This window comes from Taeniopygia guttata, chromosome 3, assembly GCF_048771995.1.
Source record: "Taeniopygia guttata chromosome 3, bTaeGut7.mat, whole genome shotgun sequence".
Taxonomy (NCBI): domain Eukaryota; kingdom Metazoa; phylum Chordata; class Aves; order Passeriformes; family Estrildidae; genus Taeniopygia; species Taeniopygia guttata.
Window position 1 is genome coordinate 78204650 of NC_133027.1, and position 11461 is coordinate 78216110.

General features: G+C 47.6%; 1 pseudogene; it reads left to right on the forward strand.

The window, feature by feature from the left end:
- The window catches only part of LOC116808051 (dynein axonemal heavy chain 5-like), a 58240-nt pseudogene extending 48781 nt beyond the window's left edge, over nucleotides 1–9459 (forward strand).
- The last annotated feature ends 2002 nt before the right edge of the window (nucleotides 9460–11461 follow it).

Genomic DNA, 11461 nt, shown 5'->3' on the forward strand with positions numbered 1-11461 from the left:
CCTTAGCTCCCATCAAGGAGATTTCAGTTTTTGAACAATGTTGATAACTTTTTAAAATCTATTGTTTTAAACTAGGGAGGTTGGGCACTTCTGCAAAACTGCCACCTTGGACTTGACTTTCTGGATGAGTTAATGGACACAGCAATAGAGACAGAGAATGTTCATGAAAGTTTTAGACTTTGGATTACAACTGACATTCACAAACAATTCTTCCCCATCACCCTTCTTCAAATGCCGATTAAGTTTACCAATGAACCACCACAAGGGCTCAGAGCTGGACTAAAGAGAACATACAGTGGTGAGTGATAGAATGCTAATGATTTTGGACGGTGATGCTACTGTGTGGTCAGGTTAAACTGGTAGTAGGTGTAAGCTGGTATGAGGAACTGCTTGCAATGATGCCAGGGCGCATCTTAGTTTTTGTTTTGAAAATGAAAAAGAAGATTTGCTGATGTTCTGTTGCCACAACTAATTGGATATCAAAACAATGAATGCCTTTTCTTTTCTCACAATTTGGCTTGTAGTATCTCAGTTCAAAGTGTTTGAACTTTTAATATTCTGTCTTTTGGCAGAAAAATGGCATGGTTAGTCATCAAATGCTCTTTACACTACATAAAATAAAGGACCAAGTCTGTGCGGAAAGCCACTTGATGTGAATTCAGCTATTAGTAAATTGTGGGTTTTTTCCCCCTGAAGTTTACTCTTTTAATTTGAGCAATTTAATAACATGCTATAAACTGTGTCCAGCACAGAACATTTTGTGGAACAATAATTTACCCTTGGGAGAAGCAGAGAGCCAAGTGAATATATCTAGAGTGATATTTTAGCACTGATTTGAAGTAGCTTTGAAAAAGACAATTACAGTGATTCTCATAAAGCCCATTTGCAATCAATAGGTGTCAACCAGGATTTATTAGATGCCAGTAAAATGGTGCAATGGAAACCACTGTTGTATGCTGTAGCCTTTCTGCACTCCACCATTCAAGAAAGATGCAAATTCGGGTCTCTGGGTTGGAATATTCCCTATGAGTTTAATCAAGCTGATTTCAATGCTGCCGTGCAGTTCGTTCAAAACCACTTGAATCGCATGGATACCAAGAAGGTAATTAATGATTCTGTGGGAAAGGTAGATTAAGATGATGGATCTTGCTACTAGTAGAATGTATGCAAATGCTTCCTAGTAACTTAACTACAAAAGCTATTTTAACTTATTGTTTTTTCCACACATATTCAATATTTCAAGTATATATGTCTCTACAGCAGCAGACTTAGACTTCTAATCCAGTGCATATTTAATTTCTGTATTAACCTCTACATAAAAAAAAAAGCCTTTCCAGCCATCCCAGAAATATAAACCTTAGAAGTATAGACCTTCTTTTAAATTCTAATTAAGTCAATTAGTTTAAGAGAAATATTTCAAATACTCTTGTGTTTAAATCTATTTTGAGTAAAAGTAAGATTTCCCCCCTCTGCCACCTATCTTTGTAGCATGAAGAAGTCAAAAGTGGTTTTAAATGACTATACAAGAATGTCTCCTATGTTTCTCACTTTCATATGATCAGTTGTCATACAGAGAGGTCTGTGTCAGAGCAGTCTGCAGTCGGCATTTTAAGTGAAAGGAGAATTCAAATATATCTGTAACCTTCTTGCTATCTTCAAGATGCTCTTTAATTTCAGCAAATTCTATTTTGAGAAATCCTTGCAGGTGTTCAGGGAATGCAAGACTATAATGAAAAAAAGAGTAATATGTTGCCTTTATAAAAGACAACGGCGACCTGGTTACAAGAAGACAGCACGGCAGCCCGGCCTCACCCGGGCTACTCGGACTAACGACACACGCTGACACCAATTTGGTGGACGGTCGAAAGCGTTTATTATCTTATCTCATGGGTTTAAATAGTCTTGGGCGACTTTGCTTCGTCAGAGGGGGGCTGGGGGTCTCAGAGGATAGTGGGTAGTGGAACTTTACCAGAACAGGTGTGGCTACATTCTTCTGGGACTCCTGGGGTTAATGGATAAGTGGGGAAGAGAGAGGGGGAGGGGTCTGTCTTTCCGTGACATCCCGTGGTGGTCTTCCGCTCCGCCTGTCCCTATCTACCACATCTCCCCCCTCCTTATCACATACAAAATGAGGTAGTTGTAAATAGAGGCACTGGAGTGACGTACAAACTTGTGACTTGTTAAGGAAAGGGTGGTTTAGTAGATCAGGGTAGATTTTTTAAGGCAGGTGCTGAAGGCTTTAGCTACTGACTGTGTTTGCAGTTTTTTGTTTATAGCATTTGTTGGTGGCCTATGAACAGAATGTTTGCCCTTTCCAGACGGGCTTGAACAAACGAGACTAGTTTGTTCAGCAGGCATGGTCCTATGGTAATAGCCAAAAGCAGTATTGCCAGTGGACCTACCAGGGCAGAAATTAAAGTGGTGAGCCAAGGTGATTGATTGAACCAGGATTCAAACCAGCTCTGCTGGGTCTCCCTGTCTCTCTTTCTCTGAGCCAGTCTGTCTCGGAGTTCTGCCATGGAGTCTTTAACGACTCCCGTATGATCTGCATAAAAGCAGCATTTCTCCTTCAACGCTGCACACAATTTCCCCTGCTGCATAAACAAAAGGTCAAGTCTCCGCCTATTTTGTAAAACTACTTCTGAAAGCGAAGAGACTGATTTTTCTAGATAGGAGATGGATTTCTCGATCTTCTGCAGGTCTTCGTTGATGGTCATTTGCAGCTGGGAGAGTTTGTGCTGTTGGGTTGCAATGGTTGAGACACCTGTGGCTGTGTTAGCTGCTTTCAGGCTAAGCAGCATTGCGATGGTTAATTTCTTTTTGTGGAGTTTGTCAGGTTTTTCGAGAAGGTGGTATGTTTTTTCGTCTGAGTGATGCAGGACCTTAGAAACAATCAGAACTTGAACACAGAAATTGATAGAGTTATTAAACTTGGCAAGGAACATATAAGGATTCACTCTGGGTTTCTGGCAAACTTACATCTCAAATGTGGATGGGACTACTTACTTATTGGTCTTCTGTGGGGAGTGTCCCACTTGCACTGGTGGGGGGTACTGGCTGTGGAGTAACTGAAGGGGGTATCTAAAGCATTGCTTTCGTAGAAAAGGGGGTTTAATATCATAGCAAAACTAATAGGGGTTAGTCAGGTTTGATTTGGTTTCATTTAGGGTTAGTAAGGTAGCTTCTAAACAGGCTGGCTATGTGGAACACGAAGGATGGGGTATTTATTATGGTGACTTTTTGAGCACTTTGTTACTTGATAGATGCTGCACGACACACCTAAATAGCTGATGAGGGTAGTGGCTTGGGCCAGCTTGCCTCTCGGTCACAAGCCTTTAACAGCAAAATTGCATGAAAAAGACACTGTGTATAATCGGATCTCACCACCGTGGGATTCTTAGGTGTTGTCTGGCAGTTTGGTGGTCTGTCATCTCCTTCTGGAGCAGGGGTGTGTGTGTCACTGGGATGGTTCACAAGCGTGTCCTGCAAACAGAACTCACAGCCTCTCATTACTTTTGTTTTGAGGGTCAGGTTCGGTTGGTAGCAGTGGGTGTGCAGCAGTGGCTCTCATAGTCTCACCACGTGGGGGTCCCGACTGCCACAGAGGCAGCACGTCCCACACATCCCCGGGGGCTTTCTCCCCACTTTCATGGCTAGGGCCACCCGGGGGTCCCGTATCGGGGCGTCTCTTGCTGACTCTGCGGCACGGGCGCCGTTATTTGCGGTGGGAGGAGGCTGGGTTCGTCCGCGCGCTCCCCCCATCCCCAGCCCGTGTGTCCGGGGGCTGGGACCCGTATTCTTTGGCGAGACGCCCTTTTTTCCCGCAGCTCCAAGGGGTATTGTGACCGCTTTTCGGTGCGGCTTAGAACTCTATTTGGTTTTGTTTTAAACTGTGCTGGTTCCGTATCTTTTGTTTCGGAGTTCCGGCTGGCCCCCGCCGGCTCGGAGGAGCCGGTAGAGCTGTCGCCAGGCTCCGCGCCGGAAATGAAATGCCAGCGTACTTCCGGGGCTCCGCGCCGTTTTGTTCGGCCCCGGGCTCGCTCCTCCCCGCGGGGGTGGGGCCGCTCCCGCCCCCCCGGCTCGCCGCGCCTACCGCGGGGGGTGGTTTTTCCCTTATATGGTGGCGGCGCCTGGCGCGGCTGCTGATTGGCTCTCTGCCTTCTGCCGCTCTCCGCCCCTTTCTCCCGCGCGCGCGCGCCCCTGAAATCGCGCGGTGTCCGAGTTTTCGCGCCGGGATTACCCGGGCCCCGCCCCCCTCTGCGGCACCCGGCGCCATTTTCAAGGCGGCAGCATGGCCGGGCGGCCAGCGTCCCTGCCCGAGCTGCGGCCCCCGCGACTCCGGCCTCTCCTGTCAGCCCCTGCCAAAAGCGCTCTGCGCGCGGCTGCGCTTCCGGCAATGGACCTCCGATCGGCGGCGGCGGCGGGACGGATTGGGAAGCCGCGGTTTCTCGGGGCTTTTTTGCGGCGGGGGTTTCCCAGGGGTTTTCAGCGGCGGGGGTGTCCCGGGGGGCTTCTGCGGCGGGGCCCGGCGCCGCTCCGCTCGGCACGCCGGCGGGGAAGCGGCGCGGGGCCGCGGCCGGGTCCGGGTCCCGGCGGGAGCGGGGCTGCGCTGTTCGGAACGCGCTGCTCTGGGGGCTGCGCTGCCTCTGCCGCGCTGGGCTGGGCTCAGCTCCGCGGCGGGGCCGGGCTGCACTCTGATTTGGGGAAGGGGTTGTCGCGCTGTGCCTCCCCGGGTTTCCGCTCTCGGGCGGACTGTCCCCAGGGACGGTCTGCGCCTTCGCCCCCGTCCCGAGCTCGGGTTTAACTAATAAACACATACGCGCTGCACTCTGCGTCTCCTGTTTTTCTATTGCCCTGCGCGGGGTTTTTTCTACCTTGCCCCGTGCTGTAACGCTTTCGCCACTGCCTGAGGATTTTGCCTCCCCGGCCAGCGTGGCTGTACACTGTTCCCATATTCCCGGATGCATGGCATCCACTGAGCATTCGGTTGCTCCAAGCTTAGGCAGCCTTGCTATAGCAAGATAAAAGTCCCTGAGCTTAAACTCGATACTCCATTGCTTCATACTCACGACCCATGCGACGCTGTCCATGACGCTCGCGGGCCCCGGGGACGTCTCCCCTACGCCTAGATACGGTCTGACCGTTCCGGCCGCTGCTTCTGTCCAGGTGTATCCCGTCCACCGGGGGAATTTTCCTTTTTTTTTTCTTCTTTTTTCCCGGGTTTCGGCACCAGATGTTGCCTTTATAAAAGACAACGGCGACCTGGTTACAAGAAGACAGCACGGCAGCCCGGCCTCACCCGGGCTACTCGGACTAACGACACACGCTGACACCAATTTGGTGGACGGTCAAAAGCGTTTATTATCTTATCTCATGGGTTTAAATAGTCTTGGGCGACTTTGCTTCGTCAGAGGGGGGCTGGGGGTCTCAGAGGATAGTGGGTAGTGGAACTTTACCAGAACAGGTGTGGCTACATTCTTCTGGGACTCCTGGGGTTAATGGATAAGTGGGGAAGAGAGAGGGGGAGGGGTCTGTCTTTCCGTGACATCCCGTGGTGGTCTTCCGCTCCGCCTGTCCCTATCTACCACAGTAATAGGAAAGTAACTTTCTTTCGAATGGGACAGACATGGTACATCAGCTGTTTTTTCTAAGGGAGGTCTAAGTAAATAAGAGGGGATTAGCTGAAGTCAGTGGTTTCTGCTTGGTTTTAGGGGATCTGCTGGAGTACTGTTTGTTACATGATAGGTGAGATCCAGTATGGTGGTCGTGTGACAGATGACTTCGACAAAAGACTCATGAACACCTTTGTAAAGATTTGGTTCAGTGAAAACACATTCAGTCAGGAATTCAGTTTCTACAAAGGATACAGCATACCCAAATATACTATGGTGGATCAATACCTTCAGTACATACAGGTTGGTAAATGAAAACTGTTTCTCATAGGTTGTTTCTCATAAAATGTTTCTCATAAGTTCCTGATTCCCTATAATGTTTGTCTTTTTTCTGAGTACCTGTATTTTGTCTTTCATTCATAGATTTTTAAACTGATTTCTAGCACTTCGCATATCTATTAGTGATAACAAATTTTGGTTATCAATGTTATAATTTTCATGACAGTAATATATATTTTCTTTTTCATGCATTTTGCTTGTGGGACATACCTAAAGGCACAAGGAGGCAAAGAATGGAGTCCATACATTGGGTACAACCTCTTTGAAATAAAAGGTCTAGGTATATGAGAGTAAAAGTTTGTTATTAAAATAGTGTATAGTTGTTAAAACACTATTTGTTTGGTGTGGTTTGGGCTGTGACATGACAAATAGACCATAGCAAGTTATTTGGCTTAAGATTATTTGAGGAAATCTAGCTTGTTACTTAACAGTAATCTATGGGGTTTTTTTTCTTTTTTATTTGGTTTTGTTGTGTGTTGAGTTTTATGTGTTTTTATTTTTTTATTTGTTTTTAATAACTTGCTTCTAAATCTCCAGTTGTACTCTTCTTATATTTTACTATGTAGAGCCTTCCTGCTTATGACAGGAGGTGTTTGGTTTGCACCCCAATGCGGATATCGCCTACCAAAGTAGTTTCCAGAGGTGTATTGGACACCATCCTCAGTATTCAGCCTAAAGATAGCTCTGGTGGAGGAGGTGAAACTCGAGAGGCAGTTGTAGCCACACTGGCTGATGATATGTAGGAAAAACTTCCTGCTGATTATGTACCATTTGAAGTGAGTTAATGAAATTCTGGCAAAAACATTTGGTCCATCTTTTCTTTTATGGACTGAAAATAAAAAACACCAACAAATTCCCAAAAACTTTTCTAAAAGCATGTTTGAATTAATTCACACAGGCAATACTTTGTATTTTAAAGAAGTGTGGCCAAACTATTGATGTTTACAATGAAGTCATTAAATGTGTGCTGAAGTGCTTTTGTAAGGACTTTTTCAGAAATATTAAACCCGTTAACGTTTAAGTTGTCATTTGCACTATGAGGGAGGTTGGATCATCAGCTTTTAACTGAGGTTGTTGACACTATAAAATTTCTAGTTATGTTAATGCAGCTGTTTATTTGTTTATTTTACACTTTTGATTAAAAATGTATCAGTGAGTTTGATTAGAATACAGGACTGCCTGGTATTGTGATAGTTCCCAGGCATTGCTGCTATGCTGAAGTAAAGTGGCTGGGGCAATTACTCTTTATTAGTTTGTTCAAAAAGAACCTTGGAATTGCTTGTTGGAACTAAAGCTGAATTCTCTGAACTAACGTAAACAGCCTACAAGCTCTTTAAATGGCATTAGCTCAAAGACTAAATCATGACTTGGACTAAAAACATAGTCAGTCTCAGCATCACAGATTTCTCTTGGAAAAAATCCTGTGTTTCTCTCTTGCAGATAATTCAAGGGAGGTGCCAAACTGACCATTTAAGCTCGTAAATAAATTATGTTATGTCTCAAAGATCATACTGGGGCCTAACATTGACATAAAGCCAATTTTAATTTTTTTTTCACTTCTATTGAAAGATCTTTGTTTTTTTACGAACAGGTAAAAAAACCTAAAGAATATGGGACCTTTTCAACCTATGCTCATATTTTTTCAACAGGAGATTGAACAAATGGAGAGAGTTATTTCTTTAGTGAGAAGCATGCTGACTGATCTAAAACTTGTCATTGATGGGACAATAGTTATGAGTGAAAATCTGAGGGATGCTTTAGACTGCATGTATGATGGAAGGATTCCTGCTAGCTGGAAAAAGCTAGGTGTACATCACTTGTTCTGAAAAGAAATAAAAAAATCTATTTCTGAAGACTAGATTAAACTGCTAGACTTAGAGTAAACATTTTTTTCAAACAATGTTTCAGAAGTGTTGACTGTGCAAGTGCTGGAATAGATTTTGTGCTAAAATAAACATATTCAAAACAAGCCTTTTTTCATTTATGAAAATTGAAATGAATGTGAAGGATGCAGCTTTGTTCCATTTTAACAGTCTGTTACATATTGTCAGTATAAAATCCCAGAGAGAGGAGAGAAATTTAAAATATGATGACGGATTTTAAAAATTAGCACCCACATTAGTGGACTAAGATGGTGTTATTTATTGGACATATATAATTGTTGGACATCCTTTTCTGGGTTAAGTAGAAGTGGCCTGTCCATTTTGGTCAAAATCAGTGCGCTTTGAGTTTGAGAAATAGCCACGTAATTACAGAATAGTAGACGCTGGAAAGGACCTATGGACACAGTGTAGTTTAATCACGCTTCCTAAAGCAGGGTCAGTTAAATTAGGTTTCCCAGGAGTCACCAGAATCAGAGAGGTGCGACCCATTCCACTCTTTCATCATCTTCACAGTAAAAACCTACCAGTCAACCAACCACCAGCCAAACAAATAAAAAACTACTAAGTTGAAACAGAATTTCTAACATTTTGTCTTGTTCCCATTGTCTTCTGCCCAATTGCTGAAAAGGATCAGGCTCCATCTTCTTCACTCCTCCACATGACATATAAACCTATTTAGGCCTCCTTTAAGCCGTCTGTGATGTCTATTTGCCGCTGCCCACCTCGTTTCAGTAGAGTGCACAGCCCACCCTGGTATTCAGAGCACAGTGAAGGCAATTGCAAAAAACCAGCAGCTGCTCACTCCCAAACACAAGGCGCTGTCTGTGTCCTTGCTTCCCGACCAACTCAGCGCAGCCCCTCTCTTCTGCAGCTGCCATCGAGTTCTCTGCATCTCGGAAGCTCGGGGCACGAACAAGAATTCTCCTGGACGTCTGCATCAGGACCAAGTCAAAACCCAGGAAAGTCGTCCTGGAACACCTGCCAAAAGCATGCCAGCGGTGAATTGAAAGGGCAGGCAGCTGCAGCCACCGTCCTCTAGCAGTGCCAAGGCTGCGCACACAAGCCGCCTTCGTTCTTCGCCTCTCAGAAGACAACCGCTCTCGCCGGCTCCCTGGGGCGAAGAAGTGGCTACTAGGTGCACCGCTGACGTGAACCGCACTTGTAGGCTGCAAAAGCGCGGCTTCGGCAGAAAGACGCCGGCAACCGCCGCTTCCCTCCGGACAACAGCGGAGAGCCCTAGTCTGCGTCTCTAGTGGACTGCATCATCGCCAAAAGCTTTTCCAGCGTGTCTTGCAGGGAGAAAGCTTGCCAGCACAGTGCACGTATCCCGCTCTTTTCAGAAACATGCATTTGCTGAACACTCCAAAAAACACTGCTCTTTCCTAGGCAAGCTTCAAACTGCTGTCAGACGTCTGTGCTCTCTGTTTTCCGCTGCCCAGCTCGTTGCACTAGAGTGCACAGCCCACCCTGGCTTTCAGTGCACGGTGAAGGCAATTGCAAACAACCAGCAGCTGCTCACTCCAAAACACAAGGCGCTGTCTGTGTCCTTGCTTCCCGAACAACTCAGCGCAGCGCCTCTCTTCTGCAGCTACAAACGAGTTCTCTGAATCTCGGAAGCTCGGGGCACGAACAAGAATTCTCCAGGACGTCTGCATAAGGACCAAGTCAAAACCCAGGAAAGTCGTCCTGGAACACCTGCCAGAAGCATGCCAGCGGTGAATTGAAAGGGCAGGCAGCTGCAGCCACCGTCCTCTAGCGCTGCCAAGGCTGCGCACACAAGCCGCCTTCGTTCTTCGCCTCTGAGAAGACAACCGCTCTCGCCGGCTCCCTGGGGCAAAAAAGCGGCTATTACCGTGCACCGCTGAAGTGAACCACACTAGTAGGCTGCAAAGAGCGGCTTCGGCAGAAAGACGCCGGCAACCGGCTCTTCCCTCCGGACAACTGCGGAGAGCCTAGTCTGCGTCTCTAGTAGACTGCATCATCGCCAAAAGCTTTTCCAGCGTGTCGCGCAGGGAGAAAGCTTGCCAGCACAGTGCACGTATCCCGCTCTTTTCAGAAACATGCATTTGCTGAACACTCCAAAAAACACTGCTCTTTCCTAGGCGAGCTTCAAACTGCTGTCAGACGTCTGTGCTCTCTGTTTTCCGCTGCCCAGCTCGTTGCACTAGAGTGCACAGCCCACCCTGGCTTTCAGTGCACGGTGAAGGCAATTGCAAAAAAACAGCAGCTGCTCACTCCCAAACACAAGGCGCTGTCTGTGTCCTTGCTTCCCGACCAACTCAGCGCAGACCCTCTCTTCTGCAGCTGCCATCGAGTTCTCTGCATCTCGGAAGCTCAGGGCACGAACAAGAATTCTCCTGGACGTCTGCATCAGGACCAAGTCAAAACCCAGGAAAGTCGTCCTGGAACACCTGCCAGAAGCATGCCAGTGGTGATTTGAAAAGGCAGGCAGCTGCAGCCACCGTCCTCTAGCACTGCCAAGGCTGCGCACACAGGCCGCCTTCGTTCTTCGCCTCTCAGAAGACAACCGCTCTCGCCAGCTCCCTGGGGCGAAGAAGCGGCTAATACCGTGCATTGATGACGTGAACCGCACTTGTAGGCTGCAAAGCGCGGCTTCGGCAGAAAGACGCCGGCAACCGGCGCTTCCCTCCTGACAACAGCGGAGAGCCCTAGTCTGCGTCTCTAGTAGACTGCATCATCGCCAAAAGCTTTTCCAGCGTGTCGCGCAGGGAGAAAGCTTGCCAGCGCAGTGCACATATCCCGCTCTTTTCAGAAACATGCATTTGCTGAACACTCCAAAAAACACTGCTCTTTCCTAGGCAAGCTTCAAACTGCTGTCAGACGTCTGTGCTCTCTGTTTTCCGCTGCCCAGCTCGTTGCACTAGAGTGCACAGCCCACCCTGGCTTTCAGTGCACGGTGAAGGCAATTGCAAAAAACCAGCAGCTGCTCACTCCCAAACACAAGGCGCTGTCTGTGTCCTTGCTTCCCGACCAACTCAGCGCAGCCCCTCTCTTCTGCAGCTGCCATCGAGTTCTCTGCATCTCGGAAGCTCAGGGCACGAACAAGAATTCTCCAGGACGTCTGCATCAGGACCAAGTCAAAACCCAGGAAAGTCGTCCTGGAACACCTGCCAGAAGCATGCCAGTGGTGATTTGAAAAGGCAGGCAGCTGCAGCCACCGTCCTCTAGCACTGCCAAGGCTGCGCACGCAGGCCGCCTTCGTTCTTCGCCTCTCAGAAGACAACCGCTCTCGCCGGCTCCCTGGGGCGAAGAAGAGGCTATTACCGTGCACCGCTGAAGTGAAGCACACTTGTAGGCTGCAAAGCGCGGCTTCGGCAGAAAGACGCCGGCAACCGCCGCTTCCCTCCGGACAACTGCGGAGAGCCCTAGTCTGCGTCTCTAGTAGACTGCATCATCGCCAAAAGCTTTTCCAGCGTGTCGCGCAGGGAGAAAGCTTGCCAGCACAGTGCACGTATCCCGCTCTTTTCAGAAACATGCATTTGCTGAACACTCCAAAAAACACTGCTCTTTCCTAGGCAAGCTTCAAACTGCTGTCAGACGTCTGTGCTCTCTGTTTTCCGCTGCCCAGCTCGTTGCACTAGAGTACACAGCCCACCCTGGCTTTCA